General features: G+C 39.1%; 1 non-coding gene across 1 annotated transcript; it reads right to left on the reverse strand.

Moving 5' to 3' along the window:
- Nucleotides 1-296: 296 nt before the first annotated feature.
- On the reverse strand, nt 297-366 carry TRNAG-UCC (transfer RNA glycine (anticodon UCC)). Its single transcript has one exon. It is a non-coding gene; the product is annotated as a tRNA-Gly (tRNA).
- Nucleotides 367-6486: the final 6120 nt, after the last annotated feature.

Consider the following 6486-nt stretch of genomic DNA (forward strand, 5'->3'; position numbering starts at 1 on the left):
AGAAATTGAGAACTAAAGCCTATAGCTGGAACAAAGTTTCTCTACTCCACATTTAAATTTTGGGGTACCCATCAGCTGTCAGGCTATCCACTTTCCTACAAGGATGGCTAAGAAATGCCTCTTCATCAGAGGTAGGCCCTTTCAGCCTGGCTCTGCCCCTTTGAGTTCATGAGTTCATGTAAAACAAAGGCTGGAAGTGAGCTGGTTATACCTTTTGCAGAGAGTGATTCTTCATGCAGAGAATCACTTTTTTTTTTTTTTTTTCTGTCCATGCAGTGTGGCTTATGGGATCTTATTTTAGCAACTGGGGATTGAACCCAGGCCCTCAGCAGTGGAAGTGCTGCGTCCTAACCACTGGACCACCAAAGAAGTCCTAGAGAAGATACTTCTTTCATTCTCCTTTTTATGGGAGTTGAAAGGTATCCAACTGGTGGTTGTCTCTCAAGGCAAAGGAAGGGAATCACAGAGTTTGGGCAAGTCTATTAGACTGGTAAAATGACCTCCAGTGTCCTGTAGAATCTCTGCCAGGCAGCTAAGCTTGCTGATCTTCCCTGATATTGCTGAAATCAGGCACAGAGCTCTGAGATGCTTGGCATCCTGGTATGGTGCCTTAAGTTCTCGGTCCCTAGAGTTAGGGAGAATGGACTTATCGATATCTTTAGGCTTCTGAGTTGTGGGTTATAGTGGTATATGGGCCTTGGCTTATAAGTTTCCTGGGTTCTGCTATATTTAGGAGGAAAAGCTGATGTGCCAAAAGACTGCTGCTTAAACCAAACACAAAATAAGAAGAGGAATAGCCTTGCCATAGGCAGCACATAGAAAAATACCTTTCTTTCTCCCTTTTTCCTATAGTATCAATGATAATCTCAATGAAAAGGTCAGGGACTGAAGACTAGGGTAGTTCTGGTTTAAAATATTCTCACCTACAGTGTTTAAAGGATTTTTCCTAATTTTTTCTAATTGTGAGAGTAATATTTTAAATGAGCAGAATAGAGTATTAACAATGAAAATGGAACTGCTTTAAAAAGTGCATGTTAAAAAATTTGAAAAAGAGTCAGATTAGTATGTCATGATGAAGCTCATTGCCCAGAGAAAAGGGGAACTCAAGACAGCATGTTGGTTACAATTATTGGCAAAAATAAAGTTGTTTTATATTTATACCGCATGACTTGATATTGCTCAGTTTCAGTAGTTAAGAGTTCTGCTCAGTGAGCCCTGCAGGAGGTGGATAGCCAACAACTGGTGCTATTTGGAATCTTTCATCCTTGGCTTGTGAGTTTTAATGATTGACTTCGGGAAAATAGGATATACTTCACTAAGAATTACACATTATCTTATCACATTAAAAATACGCTAGTTGAAAACATGAAGGACAGGCATCCTACTTGATAGGGACACACTGAGAGTTTTCTTTTTGTTGCTACATGTAAGAAAAGACGCCGTTAAAACTTTCCTTCAGAAGTTTATTGAAAGCATTAGGCAGCAGAGGAAAAGATTCAAAAGATAAAAAGATTGGAAAGGAAGATACAAAATTGTCATTATTCATAGCTGACATCTAATATATTATTTCAGTAATAGTCTAGCAAGTTTCCTGAATACTAATTAATGGATAAAAATAATGGACTTTTCTATACATTAGTAATTATAGATAGAGAATGATGTCATTTAAATAGCTTTAAAAATAACAAATGGGAATTCCAAATTCCTGTAAGGTTATGGTATTTAACTACCTAAATCTGAACTTCTCTCTGTATTTTCTAGAAATATTTAAGGTTAAAAACAGGAAGAAAAATGCACTCTTAATTCACACCTACAGCATAATCAGGAGAAAGAGAAATCTACAAACTGACTTGAGCTTGTAACTGGGAAAATAAATATTTAAAACCATCAGAGTCACCTCTAGATCCCAATCTAGGACAGAGTCAAGTAGAGGATATGTAGAAACAGGAGGGAGGCAGGTGTTAGCAGGAGTGAAGCACAGATCAAATCACTCTCTGAACAAAGGGTTCCACTCTCAGTGTGAATGCTGAAAATCGATGTGAATCCTAGTGTAGAAGGGTACCAGTTACCAGGGAATCAAAAGGAAGAGGCTTGAAAGTTTATGTGACCAGCAGTGACCAACGTGACAAGGCATCTATTCTGGGGAATTGGAGGCAGTTTGGAAGGAAGAAGTTTTTCTTTGAAGGCTGATTCGTGAGGGAAATTAAAGGAACAAGCAAGATATAAACATTACTTATTAAGAATATTGCCAAGTATGAAACATCTGCCAAAGGTACATCTATTGGGAAAGCTCAATTTTTCAATACCAACCAAACACTAAGAAGACATTAATCCACCTAAAACCTTCACTTCAGTCTCTTCCATGGAGAAACACCTGTTATTTATGGTTCAGGAAAGTCCAAAACATTGAAAACTGAACAGAAAATGACAGGCAACACCTACCCAAAGCTAATTTAAGAGGGAAATTAGAAGTGACAGATCAAAGTTTTTCACACTGTAAAAACATTTCTTAACCTCCCATACCGCTAGAAAAACAACTAGGAAGTAGAGGACAACTGAAACACATCTCAACATTCATTAAATACCATTAAACAAGTATTTTTACATGTGAAAGAACACTTGGAATCAGAAATTCAGAAACCTAGAATGGAGAAAAACAACAGCATAAAAGGAGAAGAAAAGAAAAAAGAGGAAGATGTGAGACAAAAGTTGATCAAATAACCTCAGCGGGAACTGTTGAGAAAAATATTTTTAATAATCATTTCAGAGACAAAGACACAATTATAGCCTACTCTAGGGAGAATGGTTAGACTGAAAATATGAAGGTGAGGCATGGTCATAGCCAGTGTTTTCTTTTTTTTTTCTACGTCGCTTCAGTCTTGTTTGACTCTGTGCAACCCCATAGACAGCAGCCCACCAGGCTCCCCCATCCCTGGGATTCTCCAGGCAAGAACACTGGAGTGGGTTGCCATGTCCTTCTCCAATGCATGAAAGTGAAGAGTGAAAGTGAAGTTGCTCAATTGTGTCCAACTCTTAGGGACCCCATAGACTGCAGCCCAACAGGCTCCTCCTCCCATGGGGTTTTCCAGGCAAGAGTACTGGAGTGGGGTGCCATTGCCTTCTCCAGAGCCAAGTGTAGGAAAAGCAAATAAGAAAAGTAAATGAATGAGAAAAGAGAATACAGGCAAAGAGAGTCCAACATACAAGTGATTGTGATCTCCAAGGAAGTATAAATAAAGTAATAGAACTAATATTTTAAAACTATAATTCAGTAAAAGAAATTGTGGAAACTTAAAACTACACTTACATTTATCTGATGGAAGGGCCTACTGTGTACCTGAACATCTGACCATAAATGTCATCTCTGAGACATGTCCTAGTTAAACTTTCAGACTTAAGGAAAACTCTTGAGGTAGGCAAAAAGATCATCTGGTATTCCCTTCCAGAGTACACATATTGAAGGGCTAAAACCATCATTCCTCAGATGTCACTGTGGCTAAGGTTTTGAATAAGATTTAATTTCTACCAATAAGATGCACACATGAAACTGAATTCAGAACTGAACTAGGTGGAGAGAGATACAGTGGTAGACAGAGATCTGTTTTTCTGGCATTGTTCTAGCATGAGAGTCAGCAGTTCTGGCAGCAGCTTCTAGACATCCAGGTTGTGATCTCAGTGGTGTAATGTTAGAACCAGCTGTTGGCACAAGGACTTAACAATTTTGCACTTCTCTGACAATCGTGAAGAGAGCAATTTCCCTGGTGGGCCAATTCTGGGGTGTTCTGGGAGTCAACTTTGGAGCAGAAGAACACTTAGTCCTCTGAACTAAGATCTCTTCATTCTTAGAATAGTTAGAGATATTTTGCCTCTTTTTAAAAACTGAATCCTAACTGGTAAAATATCCTATGGGAGAAAATATCTTAAGGAAAATATCTTGAAAAGTTGATGTGATATGTGTGTTGGTATTGCTGATTCACTTTGGTGTACTGCAGAAACACAGCATTATAAATAAATCATACTCCAATAAAAACAAACAAAAAAATAGTTGATGGTATTCTCTTGAATCTCCTAAGCCATAGAATTCATTATAGAATACCCTGAACTATTAGACTACCAATATTTGCAGCCTTCAATACACCAAGTAACCTGGCTATTCTTCCTCCAGTCTCCACTGAAATGGTCATTCGAGAATCAAGCCCGAATCAATCATTCCCTTACTATCTTGCTCCTACCTCTTGTCTTATGTCTACTACTTTTCAATGATTACAGAAGCTACTGCCATATCAATCAAAGCAAGCCAGCTCTATTAATTCTGCAACCTGCATTACAGAGGGATCGCCTAGGCTTTTTTAGGAAATGTTAGGACCGGACTCTGGCCTGTCATCTTGGCTAAGGCTAAGACAAATAGGGCTAGCTCTTCCCATAAAGTTCCTTGTTATGGGGCTTTGGGGACTGGCAGAGGGGCTTAAAGCTTTGCTTTCAAGTGAACACTGTTCCTAGCTCTGCTGTTACTGTTTCCTAGGGAAGGTGAGTTCTTAGAATATTGTTGGAGAAAAAGAGGATTGTATTCCATTATAAAAGTTAGTCTATCTAGGCATCTAGGCGAGGACCTAACAGAGACCTGGAGTTTGATCATAGAAGAGCAATTGCCTCGGCCAAACCTAGAAAATGAAAGGATAATTTAGGTTGGTCCCAAGGCAATGGAAATCAGAGGGTAAAGGCAAAGGCATTGGTGGGTTGCCTGTTATGTGCTTGTCACAGCAAGATTGTGAACTTAGGAATGAAAGGGTAAAACTCTTTCAAAGGGGCATGTGTGTTGGCATAAGAAGGTATGCTTATTTTTGTCTCTTGCCATTGTGCTTACTGCAAAGTCTTCCCAACAGTTTTATGCAGCTGGTCTCGCTCCTATCTGAGGTAAGTACTGGCTAATTATTAAGAACATGAATGCTGCCATGAACATGCCTCCAAATCCCCATTTTACCCTTTAACATATCTGTGACCTAGGGCTTTCCACGCGACACAGTGTTAAAGAATCTGCCTGCAATGCAGGAGACACAGGAGACTCGGGTTCAATCCCTGGATCAGGAAGATCCCCTGGAGGAGGAAATGGCAACCCACTCCAGTATTCTTGCCTGAAAAATCCCATGGACGGAGGAGCCTGGTGGGCTACATTGTGTGGAGTTGCACAGAATCGGACACGATTGAGCAACTGAGCATGCAACAGGTTATATGGATAAGATGTTCATAATTCAATATAGATATAACTGTATTTCATTTATTTGTCAAAATAGCTACAGTTGTTAGAATGCCTGAGGAGAGGTTTATGGAGGGCAATTGGATTTTTGGGTGCATGGAGGAGACAGATCCCATGGCAGGCAGCAATGGGGCTTCTCAGTCCTGGGAAATGAATTCATGGGAAGATGGGAATAGATAACTCCTGAAGTTAAGGGAATGATGGAGAATACACTTATCATGCAGAACAGAGTAGGCCCTTGGTAGCAAAGAGGAGGTCAGGACAATAGGGCCACTGTGGACAGCTTTAATGCCTTTGTCTTCTATTTAATCTATTCAACCTCCTTTGGTCACTACAGCCTAGTAAGTCACATTGAAAACTTAACTTTACTGGCTCAGGCCAAATAGCCTAGGGGAGTCTTTGTTTCTGTAATTGAAAAGCAATATAAGAAGCAAAGGTTTTCAGGATGAGCTATCATCTGCTTCCACAAAATTCAATACTCCACTAGAAGTGAAAGGTGCACTCGATTATTAAATGTCCACTTTATTTACAGGAACATGCCTAGGACAAGACTAAACAGCAAGCTTGCAAATTTTTATTTGCTGAATCAGTGAACAGGCTGGTGATAACTCTATTCTTTATGGTAATTGATTCACAATGGTTGGTTTTTTTTTCCTGGGTATGTGATGAGGAAGGAGGAAGAAGAACAAATGTTTTCTCTCTCTACAATGCTTAAATCAACTTCCTAGTATTTTAAATGTTTGGACTCTTAAGAAGCCCATGCATTACATAACTGAGTGAAGTGGGGTTTCAAATGGCTGCACTCTTTTCTACCCCTAGGTCAGCTAGCTTATCTCACTGAGGTAAGAAAAACCTATACCTTATTACGCAAAACCTCTCAGTGTCCTTTTCAGCTGAGTCCCACCAAAAAAAAAAAAAAAACAAAAACAAAAAACAACACACACACACACAAAACCCACATTGCATAGGCAGGGACCATGGCTCATGCTACTTATTTTTTCAGGTATATTTCATATCTATATCAGACCAGTTCTCTGACTCCTTTGTATCCAGTAGTCATTGTGCTAATTTTTATGCAACTGATTTAAAAATGTGGTTCCAAATCTAAAGATGGCTAGAAAAAATGAGAGGACAACTTGTTTGATAGATCTTCCTCCTTTGCCATTTTAAGAGTCTGGTAATTATCTGTATAATGTAAACATCTGCAAATAAATTAATTGGTTTACTATAGT

Source organism: Ovis canadensis, chromosome 3, assembly GCF_042477335.2.
Source record: "Ovis canadensis isolate MfBH-ARS-UI-01 breed Bighorn chromosome 3, ARS-UI_OviCan_v2, whole genome shotgun sequence".
Taxonomy (NCBI): Eukaryota; Metazoa; Chordata; class Mammalia; order Artiodactyla; family Bovidae; genus Ovis; species Ovis canadensis.